Raw genomic sequence first — 15674 nt, 5'->3', positions numbered from 1 at the left:
CTGTTCTGATTTGCTAACAGTACCTGTGTGCTTCAATGTCTTAAAACTTCCTGGAGATTTTCTATCAACCTACCCTGCATGAGTAATCTTAGCCTCCATTTATATGGTACATCTTCAAGGTGAATGAATCAGAAGCCAAATACCAAAACAGTCTAAGGGGATAAAAAGTTTGATTTGTTCGCTTGATTAACATTTTCATTGAGATAAAATTGATATGCAAAACTGTACATGTTTATTATATACAATTTGTTTAGTTTAGTCCTAGGCAAACACTAGTGACACCACTACCTCAATCAAGGTATTGACATATTTATCTCCTCCAAATATTTACTTGTTTCCCTTTGTTCTTTTTATTTGTTGTTATTGTTGTTTGTGGCAATATTGAGTATGAGATCTCCTCTCAATTTTGAAGTACAATACCATATTGTTTACCTCAGGCATCATACTGAACTGAACATTTTCAGGACTTGTACATCTAACATAACCTATGATTAGTAACTATTGAACAACTACTCCCTGTTTCTCCCACCTCCCAATCCCTGGTTATCATTATCATATTCTCTGTTTCCATGAGTTTTACTGTTATAAATACCTTAAAGAAGATCATGGAGTGTTTGTTCTTTTGTGATTGGCTTATTTTATTTAGGGTAGTATCATCCATGTTCATCCAAGTTGTATAACATGGCAAGTTTCTATTGGGGGAAAATTGTTTTAGTTCTTATAAAAGGAAACAGTGTGACTCAGAACTATCATAAGATTGATAAAGTATTCCAAAAATTTGCGTTTAATTAGATTCTTACTGCATTATTAAAGTAAAATAGTTGGATACTCCTGGGTTATCCTGAATTTAGTAAAGTATTAGACTTTACTACAAATATCTTGTAGTCTTATGGACATTGAACTGTTCTGTGGTGTAGGTGAAAATAGAGAATAATACTTCATAGGTATGTGAAATCAGGAAATATATTTGACTAAACATAAGTCAGAAATTTTGAATTATTTTTTCCATAGACTTTAGTTTTGTCTTCAGAAAGCATTCTACCAAAATCTTGGATGATGCCATCAATAAATTATTATGACATCATAGATAATAATAATGAAGATTTATATTGGGGATAATGCTTCAAGAAGGTATTGTTAAGGGGTAAAAGTAGACTTATATTAAATGAAGATAATCCTGACACTGTGGAGCACCCCTGTATTCCCAGCAGCTTGGGAGGCTGAGGCAGGAGGATTGCAAGTTCAAAGCTAGCCTCAGCAACAGTGAGGTATCAGGCAACCCTGTGAGACCTTGTTAGTAAATAAAATACAAAATAAGGCTGGGGATGTGGCTCAGTGGTTGAATGCCCTTTAGTTCAATTCCCAGTACCAAAAAAAAATGATTAACAATGATAAGCAAAAAGTTGACTATGGGTGTTCAGGATAGATAGATGAATAAAGAATATCCCCTGTTCAGAATGGTAGAGCCTAGAAGGGGACAGGGAGGATGATTAGCTACTGTGGTAAACACCTTGACAGGGCAAGTGCTACTGGACATGCTAACATGGTTCTAGACCATGATGGGTGTCTATGAAGGCTTCTGTATTAAAACAAACAAAAGTTTTCCTCTTCTATTTCCCAAAATATATCACATGACGGGCCTATTACATGAAAGGAACTATGTTTGCCCTAAGATTTAATGCAGAATTTCCTTTTGTTTCTCTTTTCTTCTATCACATTATTTTGTGTAATCCTATTTAATAGTTAAAGCCCTTTCTATAATAGTGACATCACAGTTAATAAGACCAAATTCTGTGTGTCCATGAGTGTGTTACTTTTGCCTTGAGGCAGCATGTACTAGTTGGAATTATCTATCAGTAACTTACCAGTTTTTTATCTGCACCTAATTGTAAATTCATGACAGGGTTGGCACAGTGCCTTGTATATAGTGAGTCTCCGTATAAATGTGACTAATAAAATGGTTACAAGAAGCTTAGAGATGAGTTAATACAGGTTCAAAATGAAAGAACAAAGCCCATGTATTGCCTGAGTTGAAATGAGCAAACAAAATAAGTATCTGCCTTGATTTCATACTGTGAAGAACGGGGAGATGATTAGGGAACCTGTGCTCACCAAGGAATGTGGCTCTGAGAGTGAGGACAAGGAGAGACAGGTAAACAGACACCTGCAAGTCTATTAACACTTAGGGAAAGACTGCAGCAGAATGTTCTAAGATTTTAAAAGTCATGGTCTGGAATTCAGACATACCCCTCCTTCTTTTCAGACAGGCCAATGTTGTATAGTTTTTCTTCTGTGTCACACTGGATGGAAATTACTGTGATGATGTGAGGAGGTGACAGACCAAAGGAGTCTGTTGAATCACTAATCTTGATCTTTGCTGAAGCTGATGCCCAAAGCCACTTGACTCTGCAAAGCTGGGCTGATAGGACGATTTTTTATGCTGGATATAAGGGTATAAATGGGAACAAACAATGATAATGACGTCCCACTGAAACCTCATCTCACAAGAATGAACTCTGGGGAAAACTGACAATTTGAATTCCCTTTTCCTCATTACATTTTCAAGGTACTATCAATGCTCTTTTGTATTTTATTTAGTTAGTTAGTTGGTTTTTGCTTTTATTGGTATATTATTTATTTTGACATAATCATTCATGCATAGAGTTTAATTTACTCCATTTCAGTTTCTGATACCCCCTTGCCTTCTCGTTTCTTTCCTTCCCTTCACTTTCTTCCCCTTCCCTCTACCCTCCCCCTGGTACGCTCTTTCTACTCTACTAATCTTCCTTTTGAGTATTTAATTTATTTATTTATATTAGCACTTTATGCATATACATAAGAGTTGAACTCACTGTGGTATATTTATACATGCACATAACATAATTTTGTCAAATTCATTCCGCATTTCCTCCCCTTTCTCATCTCTCCTTCTTTCCTCTCAATCTCCTTCTTCTACTCCAGTGATATTCCCTTTTTCTTTTTGATATTCAACCCACTACTTTTTCTATTACTTTTGTTTAGCTTCTGCATATGAGAGAAAATATTTGACCCTTAATTTTCTGAGATGAGTTTATTTCATGCAGCAATGATGTTCTCCATTTCCATCCAGTTATCAGAGAATGCCATAATTTTATTCTTTATGCTTAAGTAATATGTGTATATATGACATCTTAATCTATTCTTCTATTGATGGACACCTGGACAGGTTTCATGTCTTCGCTATAGTTGCCCTGCTCAAAATATTTGTGTGGTTGTATCACTAGAGTTTACTGATTTTAGTTCTTTGGGATAAATACAAAGAAATGGGACAGACCGCTGAGTCATATGGTGTTTCTGTTGCTAGTTAAATCTTCACACTGTTTTCAGAGTGTACTAATTTTTACTCCGACCAATAATGTGTGAGTGTACATTTCCCCCCACACCCTCTCCAGAATTTATTATTACTTGAATTCTTGATCTGACTGGAGTGAAATAAACCCTGTGTGTTGTTTTGATTTTCATTTCTTTCATTTCTTTGAACATTTTTTTTCATATAGGCATTGGGCATTTGTGTTTCTTCTTTTGAGAAATGTCTGTTTAGCTATTTCTTGATATGAAATCTTAGGGTAGTTTTGAGTTCCAATTCCATGATCGTTAAAAATGTTAAAATTTTTTCAAACATTTATTAGCTATTTGTTATTTCCTTGTAGAAATTTCTGTTTGGTTCATTTGTCCAATTATTGATTGAGTTATTTGTTTTTTCCAGTGTTAAGTTATTGAGTTTTTAATATATTCTGGATATCAATACTCTGGAAGAGAGTAGCTAGAAAAGAGTTTCTCCCTTTCTATAGATTGTCTTTTAATATTCATTGTTTCCTTTTCTATGCAGAAGATTTTAATTTTATGGCATCACATTTATTAATTCTTAGCACTATTTCCTGACTTTTAGGGGTCCTATTAAGAAATTTATTGCTGGCACCTATATTTTGGAGAGCTAACACCACATTTTCTTCTAGTAGTTATAAGGTCTCTGCTCTAATTTCTAGGTTTTTGAACAATTTTGAGTTGATATTTGTGTAGGGTGAAAGATGGGTATTTAGTTTTCCTCCTTCTACATATGAATAATCAATTTTTTCAACACTAATTATTAAAAAGACTGTCTTTTCTCCATGGCATGTGTTTTGCCCCTTTGTTCAGGATCAATGATTACATCTGTGAGGGTCTGTCTCTGTGTCTTCTATTCTGTTCCATTTATCTATGTGTCTGTTTTTAGGTCAGTGCCAGGCAACTTTTCTTGCTCTAGTGCTGCAGTACAATTTGAAGACACTTATTCTGATACCTCCAACAGTTTGTGTTTCTGCTTAGAATTGCTTTGATTGTTCTGGATCTTTTATTCTTCTAAGTACATTTTAATATTGTTGTTTCTAGTTCTATTTTTAAAAATTGGTATTTTGATGGAGATTGCATTGAATTTATATGTAGCTTTTGGTAGTATGGTCATTTTAACAATATTAATTCTGCTTATTCATGAACATTGAAGGAAAGTCTTTTTCTTTCTGAGGTCTTATTCAATTTCTTTCTTCAGTACTCTGTAATTTTCCTTGTACAGTTCTTTTACTTCTTTCCACATTGCATTTGAACCACAAGTAACACTATTATTCCTGATAGATGCAACACTCTATCCAAATGTTAAGCTCTAGGAAAAACAAAAGTGACTCATTTCTGGCTTAATACAAGTATTGGATAACACAGATGATATAGTCATTTCTGATGTTCATTCTTCTTTTATTCCTCAATAATAAACATCCTGAGGTTTAGATTGACACACTACTATCTACATATTCATGATATTTTTGTCACTATATTTGTCTATGTGAGTTTGACCTTTTCAAAGAGATACAGATTGAGGAATCTGTCAGACAGTGCTCTACAGATCAAGAGACATTCCCTTCTCTGTCCATATGTTTCTGTCTGATGGTCAGTTGGTGGATATGAATAATGGATCTGGAGACATTGACAACAAAGTTGGATACTACAAGAAATGGAATAGAACAATAATTTAAAATAAGCTTACATCTATGATGAGTCATGAAACTAACCCTGAATCATTTACTGGATCAAGACACTAGTGTGTGTGTGTGTGTGTGTGTGTAAATGTTTGTGTAATGCACAGCCAAAAGTAATACAAACTAATACAGAACGTAAAGTATGATTTTACCTAACATTTGTTCCTGTGACCACCCAAATAAATCTGAAAAAAAACTCATTGTAAGAGGAATTCTTTTGTTTTGGAAATAATGTGTGTTTGTGTCAGAGCAATGAAAGACAAACTACTCTTTGTTGTTGTTGTTGTAAATCTTCCATGGAATCTATCAGATAGTAATGTTACTATTTTAAAAGCGTGATATTCAGCAAAATTACTATAGTAATTTCAGATATTTTTATTCTTTAAAACATGTTTTACAGTATAAATGCATACATAAATGCTGGGAAAGATAAAATTTAATAAAGTTATATTTGTCAGTTATCACCAATATAAAAATATACTATTTGTTGATTGTTTAATATCTAGAGCAATAGAATCAAAATCATATACACATAAACTTCATAAAACATAGCCAAGCAAGATATATGCAATATACAAATAAATACATGCAGTACACAATAGTATATATACAATAGGAATCATATATATATATATATATATATATATATATATATATATATATACTTATGTATAGATACATGTGCATACATAAGGATATGTTGATAGGAAAATAATAGGGTATGAAGAAAATGACTGATTAGTACATGAAAAATGCAGGATTTTCTCCTAGTTTTCAATAAGGTACATAACCTCCTCTCTCATTGTACTTTTGGCTTTATAGGGTGACGTACATTGACATGACATTGAGGTGTTTATGTCACACCTTTGAAGGAAAATATGCAATGTTTTCATAATTTAGATGAGTTAGATAATCATAAATTATATAATAATAGTGAAAGAAAACATGATGTGGGGGAGATTAGTAAAAACAAGTATGGAATTATCAGGAAATAGAAGAGGTAGAACAGTTCTGATATTGTACATTAAAGAAAGTTGCATTGATACATGTCAAAATACGGATGGCATTTCCAATCTTGTCTCTTGTTGGCAATATCTTGCCTTGTGATAATTTTTTCTGGGTTGAAATTATTTTATTACCAATTATATGCCTCCATATTCCTTAATGTAGTTCTATGAACTTCATAAGTATTAGGAATTATATTTTTATAATCCAAATATTAGAATGATTTCTTTTAAAAATCAAATTTTCAAAATTATTTACTAATAGTTTAAAAAGCCAGGTACACAAAGCAATGAAAATACCAAAAGTTAATGATGAAATGTATTTATTCTATGAATTAAGAAAGTGAATGTGACCCATAAAGACTCATCTTCCAAACATGTAAAATATAATCCACCATCTGGAGGATGTTGAAGAACTTTAAAAAATATTTAGATATGATCCAGGTCATGCTAGGTAAATAGACTCAGGGCTTCCTACTTGGTGCTGCCCTTTGTGTTCTAATCTTGTGAATCCAGTCTTACCATTGGCACCTTTCTTACAAATAATCATCTGCTAGAAGCAATCTGATGACTTGTGGATATTTATTGTTCCCAATGCACTATTTCCTTACCAAACTTCCATAGTTTATTTCCTTAGCATGATCCTTTCTTTATGGGAAATTTCTTTTTCCAAAGAGATTATTTAGAGCATCTTTGACATCCTTATTCCTCAGGCTATATATCAGAGGCTTAAGCATGGGCACAATAATAGTGTAAAACACAGAGGACACTTTACCTTGTTCCTTGGAGTTGACTGATGATGGCTGCAGGTACATGAATGCTAGAGAACCAAAGAAGAGAGCAACAGCTGACACATGGGAGCTGCAGGTGTTGATGGTTTGGGCTCTGCCCTCAGTGGAGCGAATGTGCAGGATGCTAGCAATAATGAAGATGTAGGAGCTAAGGATGGTCAGTGTTGGAACAAAGATATTAGATGCACTTAAGCACAGACCTACTACTTCATTTATAAAGGTACTGGAGCAGGAGAGCACCAGTAATCACAGAAATAATGGTTTATTATATCATCCTTACAGAAAAGCACCCTTAGCATGCAAACAGTGTGAGCTGCAGCACCAATCAAGCTCATGCTATACACTCCAACTACCATTCAGGAACAGACTTGATTAGACATGGTTACATTGTAAATCAAAGGGATACAGATGGCAACATAATGGTCATATGCCATTGCAGACAACATGTGACACTCTGCAATTGCAAAAATGGTGAAGAAGTAGAGCTGAGTAATGCATTAATGGTAGGAGATGGTGTTTTTGTTTATCACAAAGTTCACCAGCATTTTGGGGGGTAATGACAGTGGATTGGCAAAGATCAATGAAGAAGAGACTGCTGAGCAGGTAGTACATGAGGGTGTGCAGGTGAGAACTGAGCACAATCAGTGTGATCATTCCCAGATTCCCCACCACTGTGAACAAATAGATTCCTAGGAAGAGGAGGAAGAGGGGCAGCTGGAGCTCTGGTTTGTCTGTTAATCCAGCCAGGATGAACTCAGTCACCGTACAATAATTTCCTTCTACCATTTTCTCCTGAGAATCCTAAGTATGAAGAGAAGAAAAATTATGAAAGAGGCATTTATTATCCAATAACTTTGTGAGAAATAAAGTTCAAGTCTTTGCAGACAGTTGTCTCCATTTCTTTCCGGCTCCTGCACTTTTAGCAGTAAAGGACATTAGGATCACAGGAATATGTGACATGTAAATTAATATCAGAACTGTCCCTATTTGTGGTCTTTGCTTTAAGATTTGATATTAGTATTATCCAGTTCCTGAACTCCCACAAAACTACTCAGATAAATAACAAAATGAAATAATAATGTATCCAAAGCATTCACAAGAAACCCATAGTCAACAGTGGTGTAAGACAAAAAGACTTTGCCCCTAATATAATGAACAAGACAAGATGTCCACTCCCTCCACTGCTTGAATTTCTTGCAAGAGCAATTAGGAAAAAATAAAATAAAAGTAAAAAAGACCCAGATTGTAAAACAAGAAGTATTACTCTCTCCATTTGCACATTTGTAAGTGGCATAATTTTCAAGGTGAAAAATTTCATAGAATTTGCATAGAGGATCTTTAAAATAATGAAAATTCTAACATGATGGTGGCATATAAGACCAACATAAAAACTCAATTGTATTTCTATAAACTTTCATTGAACAATGAAATATGGATTTGTAGTAACATAAAAAAATAAGAAAATATTTTATGGAAAACACTGCACAAAAAATTATTATGTAATGTCAAATGGAATTGAAGCCATTCATAAAAGGAAAAAAAAATCCATCTTCATGAATCAAAAGACTCAACCTGCCTAGCATTTGTGGCACATGCCTGGTAATCCCAGTGACTCAGGATAATCACAAGTTCAAAAGCCAGCTTCAGCTATTTAGTGAAGCCCTAAGCAACTTAACAAGACCTTATCTCAAAATAAAAAGGAAAAAAGGGCTGAGGATGTAGTTCAGTGGTTAAGTTTCCTTGGATTCAAACTTCCAGTACCAAAAAAAAAAAAAAATCAACCTAGGGTAAATGGTAAAAATTTCCAAATTTTTCTACAAATGCATTGAAATTCTTTTCAAATTCCAGGACTGTTTTTCTCAGATTTAGACAGGCTGATCAAAAAAATCTTTATTTAAATGCAAAAAAGAGATAATAAAATCAAAAATAGAAGAATTAGGGCTAGGGCTGTAGTTCAGTGGTAGGGTGCTTGCTTGGCATGCATCAGGCAGTATGTTCGATACTCAGCACCAAATAAAAATAAACAAATAAAATAAAGGCATTCTGTCCATCTACTACATCAAAAATATTTTTTTAAATAGAAGAATTAATTGAGTGAGCCTACATTTTTTCATTAGAAAAGTTGCTACAAAGTTACAGTAATCAAGGCAGTGTTTTATTATTGTAAATATATGTTTACACACCAATATAGATGTACATAGATCAATGGAACATTGACATTTCAGAAACAAATTCACATCTGAGATGAATGAATTGTTCTATTGTTTTCATGGCAATTCAATATGTGAAGAACAATTTCATCAACAAATGTTGCTGGCTAAATTTGGTAGATACATGTAAAAAAAATCACTTTGAACCATGTTCTTATACCATACACAAAGGTGACTCAAATGGAACAAAAAAACAAATGTAAGAAACATAATAATACTAAAAGAAAACATAAGACTAAATTTTTGTGCATGTGAATTTGATGTTTGTTTTTAAAATAAGATACCAAAATCAAAGCTACCTAGGGAAAAAATAAAGTAAATTGGACACCACAAAAGTTCATTTTTTTCCTTAAGAATGCAGATCAGAAAGTGAAGTGAAAAAAAAAATTTAACTAACATAACTAAGGTATAATTTTATTCAGGTTAGATAAAGAAATCTTACAATTTAACAAATAAAAGGATGAACAGCCCAATTGAAAACAGAGGATTTGAATAAATACTCTTCTAATTGAGATACACAAATGACCAATAATTACCTGAAAATATGTTCAGCATCATTTATTATTCAGGGAATTCAAGTCAAAACTACAGGGAAATAATGTTGCACATCCATCAGGAGAGTTTGAAAAGAGGACAAAAGAAAATGTGACCCATCATCTATTGTTGATGAGACTGCACAATGTCACACACTGTTAGAAAAAGAGTTTGGATGCCTTTCAAATTATGAAACAGAGTTACCTTTTGGCCTGGCAGATTGTAGACATATATCCACATAAAATCTTGTCTATGGATATTCAAAGTAGCTTCATGTATAAAGGCCAAAATTTAGCAGCCACCCAAATGCCCATCCACTGATGAATAGATAAGCAAAATGTAGAATAGCCATACAATGGAGCATTATTCTGTAATAGAAGAAATAAGTACTGAGGTATGCCATGTCATGAGTGGACCTGAAACAAGGAAAGAAACCAGACATGAAAGGCCATATGTAGTGTGATTCCACTGATACCCAGTGTCAACAAATAAATAACTTCACACTGCATCTCAAAGCCCTAGAAAAAGAAGAAAAGGACAGCATCAAAAGTAGTAGAAGGCAAGAAATAATTAAAATTAGAGCTGAAATCAATGAAATAGAAACAAAAGAAACAATTAAAAAAATTGACAAAACTAAAAGCTGGTTCTTTGAAAAAAATAAATTAAATTGACAGACCCTTAGCCACACTAACAGAAGGAAGGAGAGAGAGAACTCAAATTACAAGCATACATGATGAAAAGGCAATATCACAACAGACACTACAGAAATACAGAGGAAAATTAGAAATTATTTTGAAATCTTATACTCCAATAAAATAGAAGACATTGAAGGCATCAACAAATTTCTTAAGTCATTCAATTTGCCCAGATTGAATCAGGAAGACATACACAATTTAAACAGACCAACATCGAGTGAGTAAATAGAAGAAGCCATCAAAAGCTTACCAACCAAGAAAAGTCCAGGATCGGATGGATACACAGCTGAGTTCTCCAAGACTGTTAAAGAAGAACTAATATCAATACTCTTTAATTTATTTCAGGAAATAGAAAAAGAGGAAGTAATTCCAAACTCATTTTATGAAGCCAATATCACCCTGATCCCCAAATCAGACAAAGACACACCAAAGAAAGAAAACTTCAGACCATCATCTCTAATAAACATAGATGCAAAAACTTTCAATAAAATTCTGGCAAATCGAATACAAAAACATATCAAAAATATTGTGCATCATGATCAAGTGGGATTCATCCCAGGAATGCAAGGTTGGTTCAACATATGTAAATCAATAAATGTAATTTATCACATCAATAAACTTAATGATAAGAATCATATGATCATCTCAATAAATTCAGACAAAGCATTTGACAAAATACAGCACCGCTTTATGTTCAAAACACAAGAAAAACTAGGAATAACCGGAACATATCTCAACATCTTAAAGACTATCTATGCTAAGCCTCAGGCCAACATCATTCTAAATGGAGAAAATTTGAAGGCAATTCCTCTAAAAACTGAAACAAGACAGGGATGCCCTCTTTCACCACTTCTATTCAACATAGTTCTTGAAACACTGGCTAGAGCAATTATTCAGACAAAAGAAACCAAAGGGATATGTATAGGAAAAGAGGAACTTAAATTAACACTATTTGCTGATGATATTATTCTATACGTAGAAGACCCAAAACACTTCACCAAAAACTTCTAGAACTTGTAAATGAATCCATCAAAGTAGCAGGATATAAAATCAATACCCATAAATCAAAGGCATTTCTGTATATCAGTGACAAATTCTCTGAGAAGGAAATGAGGAAAACTATCCCATTTATAATATTCTCAAAATAAAATAAGATACTTGGGAATCAACTTAATGAAAGAGGTAAAAGATCTATATAATGAAAACTAAAGAGAGAAATCAAAGAATTCTCCCTTAAAAGATGGAAAGATCTACCTTGCTCTTGTATAGGCAGAATTAATATTATCAAAATGACCATACTACCAAACACACTATACAGAATTAATGCAATTCTGGTCAAAATCCCAATGGTATTCCTCATAGAAATAGAAAAAGCAATCATGAAATTCATCTGGAAAAATAAGAGACCCAGAATAATTAAGCAATCCTTAGCAAGAAGAGTGAAGCAGGTGGCATTGCTATACCAGACCTTAAACTATACTATAGAGCAATAGTAACAAAAACAGCATGATATTAGCACTAAAACAGACTGGTAGACCAATGGTACAGAATAGAGGACACAGAGACTAACCCACAAAATTACAATTATCTTATATTAGACAAAGGTGTCAAAAACATGCACTGGAGAAAAGATAGCCTCTTCCACAAATGGTGCTGGAAAAACTGGAAATCCATAGGCAACAAAATGAAATTAAACCCCTATCTCTCGCCATGCACAAAACTTAACTCAAAATGAATCAAAGACTTAGGAATTAAACCAGAGACTGTGTCTAATAGAAGAAAAAGTAGGCCCAAATCTTCATCATGTGGGATTAGGACCCAACTTCCTTAATAAGACTCCTATAGCACAAGAATTAAAACCAAGAATCAATAAATGGGATGAAATCAAAATAAAAAGTTTCTTCTCAGCAAAAGAAACAATCTGTGAGGTGAACAGAGAGCCCACATCCTGGGAGCAAACTTTTATCCCTCACTCATCAGATTGAGCACTAATCTCTAGGGTATATAAAGAACTCAAAAAGCTAAGCACCAAAAAAACAAATAACCCAATCAACAAATGAATCAAGGACCTGAACAGACACTTCTCAGAAGACGATATACAATCAATCAACAAATATATGAAAAAAATGTTCATCATCTCTAGCAATCAGAGAAATGCAAATCAAAACTACTCTAAGATATCATCTCACTCCAGTCAGAATGTCAGCTATTATAAAGACAAACAACAAGAAGTGTTGGCGAGGATGTGGGGAAAAAGGTACACTCATTCACTGCTGGTGTGACTGCAAATTGGTGCAGCCAATATGGAAAGCAGTATGGAGACTCCTTGGAAATCCGGGTGTGGAACCATTATTTGACCCAGCTATCCCTCTCCTCGGTCTATATCCAAATGACTTAAAAACAGCATACTACAGGGACACAGCCACATCAATGTTTATAGCAGCACAATTCACAATAGCTAAACTGTGGAGCAAACCTAGATGCCTTTCAGTGGATGAATGCATAAAAAATATGGCATATATACACAATGGAATATTACTCAGCATTAAAAGAGAATAAAATCATGGCATTTGCAGGTAAATGGATGGAGTTGGAGAAGACAGTACTAAGTGAAGTTAGCCAATACCAAAAAGCAAATGTCAAATGTTTTCTCTGACATAAGGAGGCTGACTCATAGTGGGGTACGGAGGGGGAGCATGGGAGGAATAGATGAATTCTAAATAGGGAAGAGGGGTAGGAAGGAAAGGGAGGGGCAGGGAATTAGAAAGGGCAGTGGAATGTGATGGACATCATTATCCACAGTATATGTATGAAGACTCTAATTGGGTGTCAACACACTTTATATATAAACAGAGATATGAAAAATTGTGATATATATGTGTAATAAGAATTGTAATGAAAAAAGTACATCTATAAAGGCATGAATTGGTGTGAACATACTCTATATACAAAGATGAAAAATTGTACTCTATATGTGTGATAAGAATTGTAAAGCATTCTTCTGTCATGTATTTTAAAAAATAAAATCAATAAAACTAAAAGAAAAATTATGTAACATTTAATGAACATTGGGTAAAATGTTATATTAAATAAATTTTACTCCATAATAGTTTACATGAGAATAATTTCTATAACACGTTTTCATTATTCCTCAAAAATTCTTTTATCTTTCATGAGGAAAAAATTAGGACATTTTTCCATTCTAGTCTTGCTAGGCACTTCTTGCAGGTATGTATCAATATACAGAATTTTAGCAGAGAAGTAAATGAAAGCTGTTTTTATTTTATGTCTAAGACATACTGTTTCACTGTATCCTATCATATTAATTGAATATAGTTAGTACAGATCAATGAAAATAAAAACAAATCTTCCAAACATTGCTTACTCATTATACTTTTATAATTTTCCTTCAAAAGAAATAACTTCAGATAATTCATTCAGTGTCTCAAAAATTTCCTGAAATTTTTAATTTTTAAATGACTTCTCATAAAATTCACTAGAGCTCTAACAATATCTGTTGTGTCTTTCCTTTTAATCCATTGTTAAGTAAGAATATTGAAAATACTATACACTTGAGAACCAATGTGAGGGAAAAAAAACCTTAACTGTTGATTATCCTCAGAGTAGGCACTTGTGAGATAATATTCCAGTGAGAGGTCGTTATCATTGTTTGTTCCTAATCAGACTCTTATTATCTATCGGCATATAAAATCATCACATCAGCCAAACTTTGCCAAGTGGCAAGTGGCTTTGGGCATCAGCTTCAACAGAGATTAAGATTAGTAACACAAAGTCACTTCCTCACATCATCAAAAAGCAGAACACAACAGACACTAGTATGGCAATATGTAAATCAATGGATGTGTAACTGATGTGATTCTGCAATCTGTATATGGGGTAAAAATGGGAGTTCATAACCCACTTGATTCAAAGTGTGAAATATGTTATATCAAGAACTATGTAATGTTTTGAACAACCAACAATAAAAAATTTTAAAAAAAATCCTTTTCCTCCAGAGCAACTGAGAAGAAAAATACATAACACTAGACACTCTGGGAAGGAGGAGGAGTATGTGTGAATCCCAGACCTTGACTATAAAAATAATAGTCTTCTGCTTCAGGAGATGCCCATAGTTGCTTATGACTCTTCCTATTCTCAATGTAAGACCACACTCCCTGGTGAGCACATGTTCCCATGTTATCAACTGGTCCTCTACAATGTGCAATCATGGCAAACCCTTTTTTGTTTAACCGTTTCAACTCAGGCAGGGTGAAGTTTTGTTCATTCATTTTTAATCTGTAGTAACTCATGTCTGTGCTTCTTGCATTAATTTTATTGATCACCTTTTATTGACACTCGATGTATGCAAGGCACTGTGCCAGCACTGTAATGTGTTTACAAATAAGTATGGAAGAAGCACCGGTAAGTAACTCAGTGAATCCAGAAATACTACATGCTACAGAGCATCAAAATAACATCTCATGGACACACAGAATTTGGTCTTATTAACTATGACGTCACTATTAAAGATCTTAACTAAAGGGCCTTAACTATTAAATAGGATTTCACAAGATAAGTTGATAGAAGAGAAACAAAAGATATAATGAGTTAAAGTCTCCACAGCTTTCATACATATACATACATATATATTGATATATATATTTTGCTGGTATGTATCAATATACAGAATTTTAGCAGAGAAGTAAATGAAAGCTGTTTTTATTTTATGTCTAAGACAAACTGTTTCACTGTATTCTATATATGTATACGTTGAATTCCTTTGATTTTCAAAGTAATGTTTAAAATTTAGGCTAGTGAGGCTGAGGCAGAAGGATTGCTAGTTCAAGTTGATTTCTTCTGATTTTCAAAATAATTCTAAACATAAGATTTCTAGATTTGTAACTTAAGATATTCACCTTACTATTATTGTTCAGACGTTACCTGATTTCACTTAACTATGACACATTGTTCTCTATGTTCATCTACACCACATCCGTAGTTTGTGTCTATAAGATCACTAACTACAAAGGATTTATCAGAAAGTTTACAAAAATCAGGATAACTCAGGATTATCCCATATTTTCACTCTATTAGTACATTAAATGTCCAAAGAAACAAAATCTGCATATATTTTGTGTTTACAATTGCAAACTGAGAGGCAGAGAAAAAAAATAACAGGAAGCAGGCAGGGGTGGGAGGTAGGAAATATATACCCATATATAATGTTTATATGGGTATAAACATTTACTTATGTTAGATGAACAAGTTCTAAAGATGTTCTATTGAGTAGATATTGTGCATTTCCTCTCTTTAAGAAGACAGATCTCATATTACATATTCTTAACAAACAAAAAACATAATCAAAACCAACAAAAACCACAAAAGAACATAAGGG

The 15674-nt window shown here is 33.4% G+C and overlaps 1 pseudogene; it reads right to left on the bottom strand.

Annotated features, from left to right (window-relative positions):
* Positions 1 to 6699: 6699 nt before the first annotated feature.
* LOC107145637 lies at positions 6700 to 7626 on the bottom strand (annotated as a pseudogene).
* Positions 7627 to 15674: the final 8048 nt, after the last annotated feature.

The sequence above is a fragment of the Marmota marmota genome, unplaced genomic scaffold (genome assembly GCF_001458135.2).
Source record: "Marmota marmota marmota unplaced genomic scaffold, marMar, whole genome shotgun sequence".
NCBI lineage: Eukaryota > Metazoa > Chordata > Mammalia > Rodentia > Sciuridae > Marmota > Marmota marmota.
This window is presented reverse-complemented; position numbering and strand designations above follow the sequence as displayed.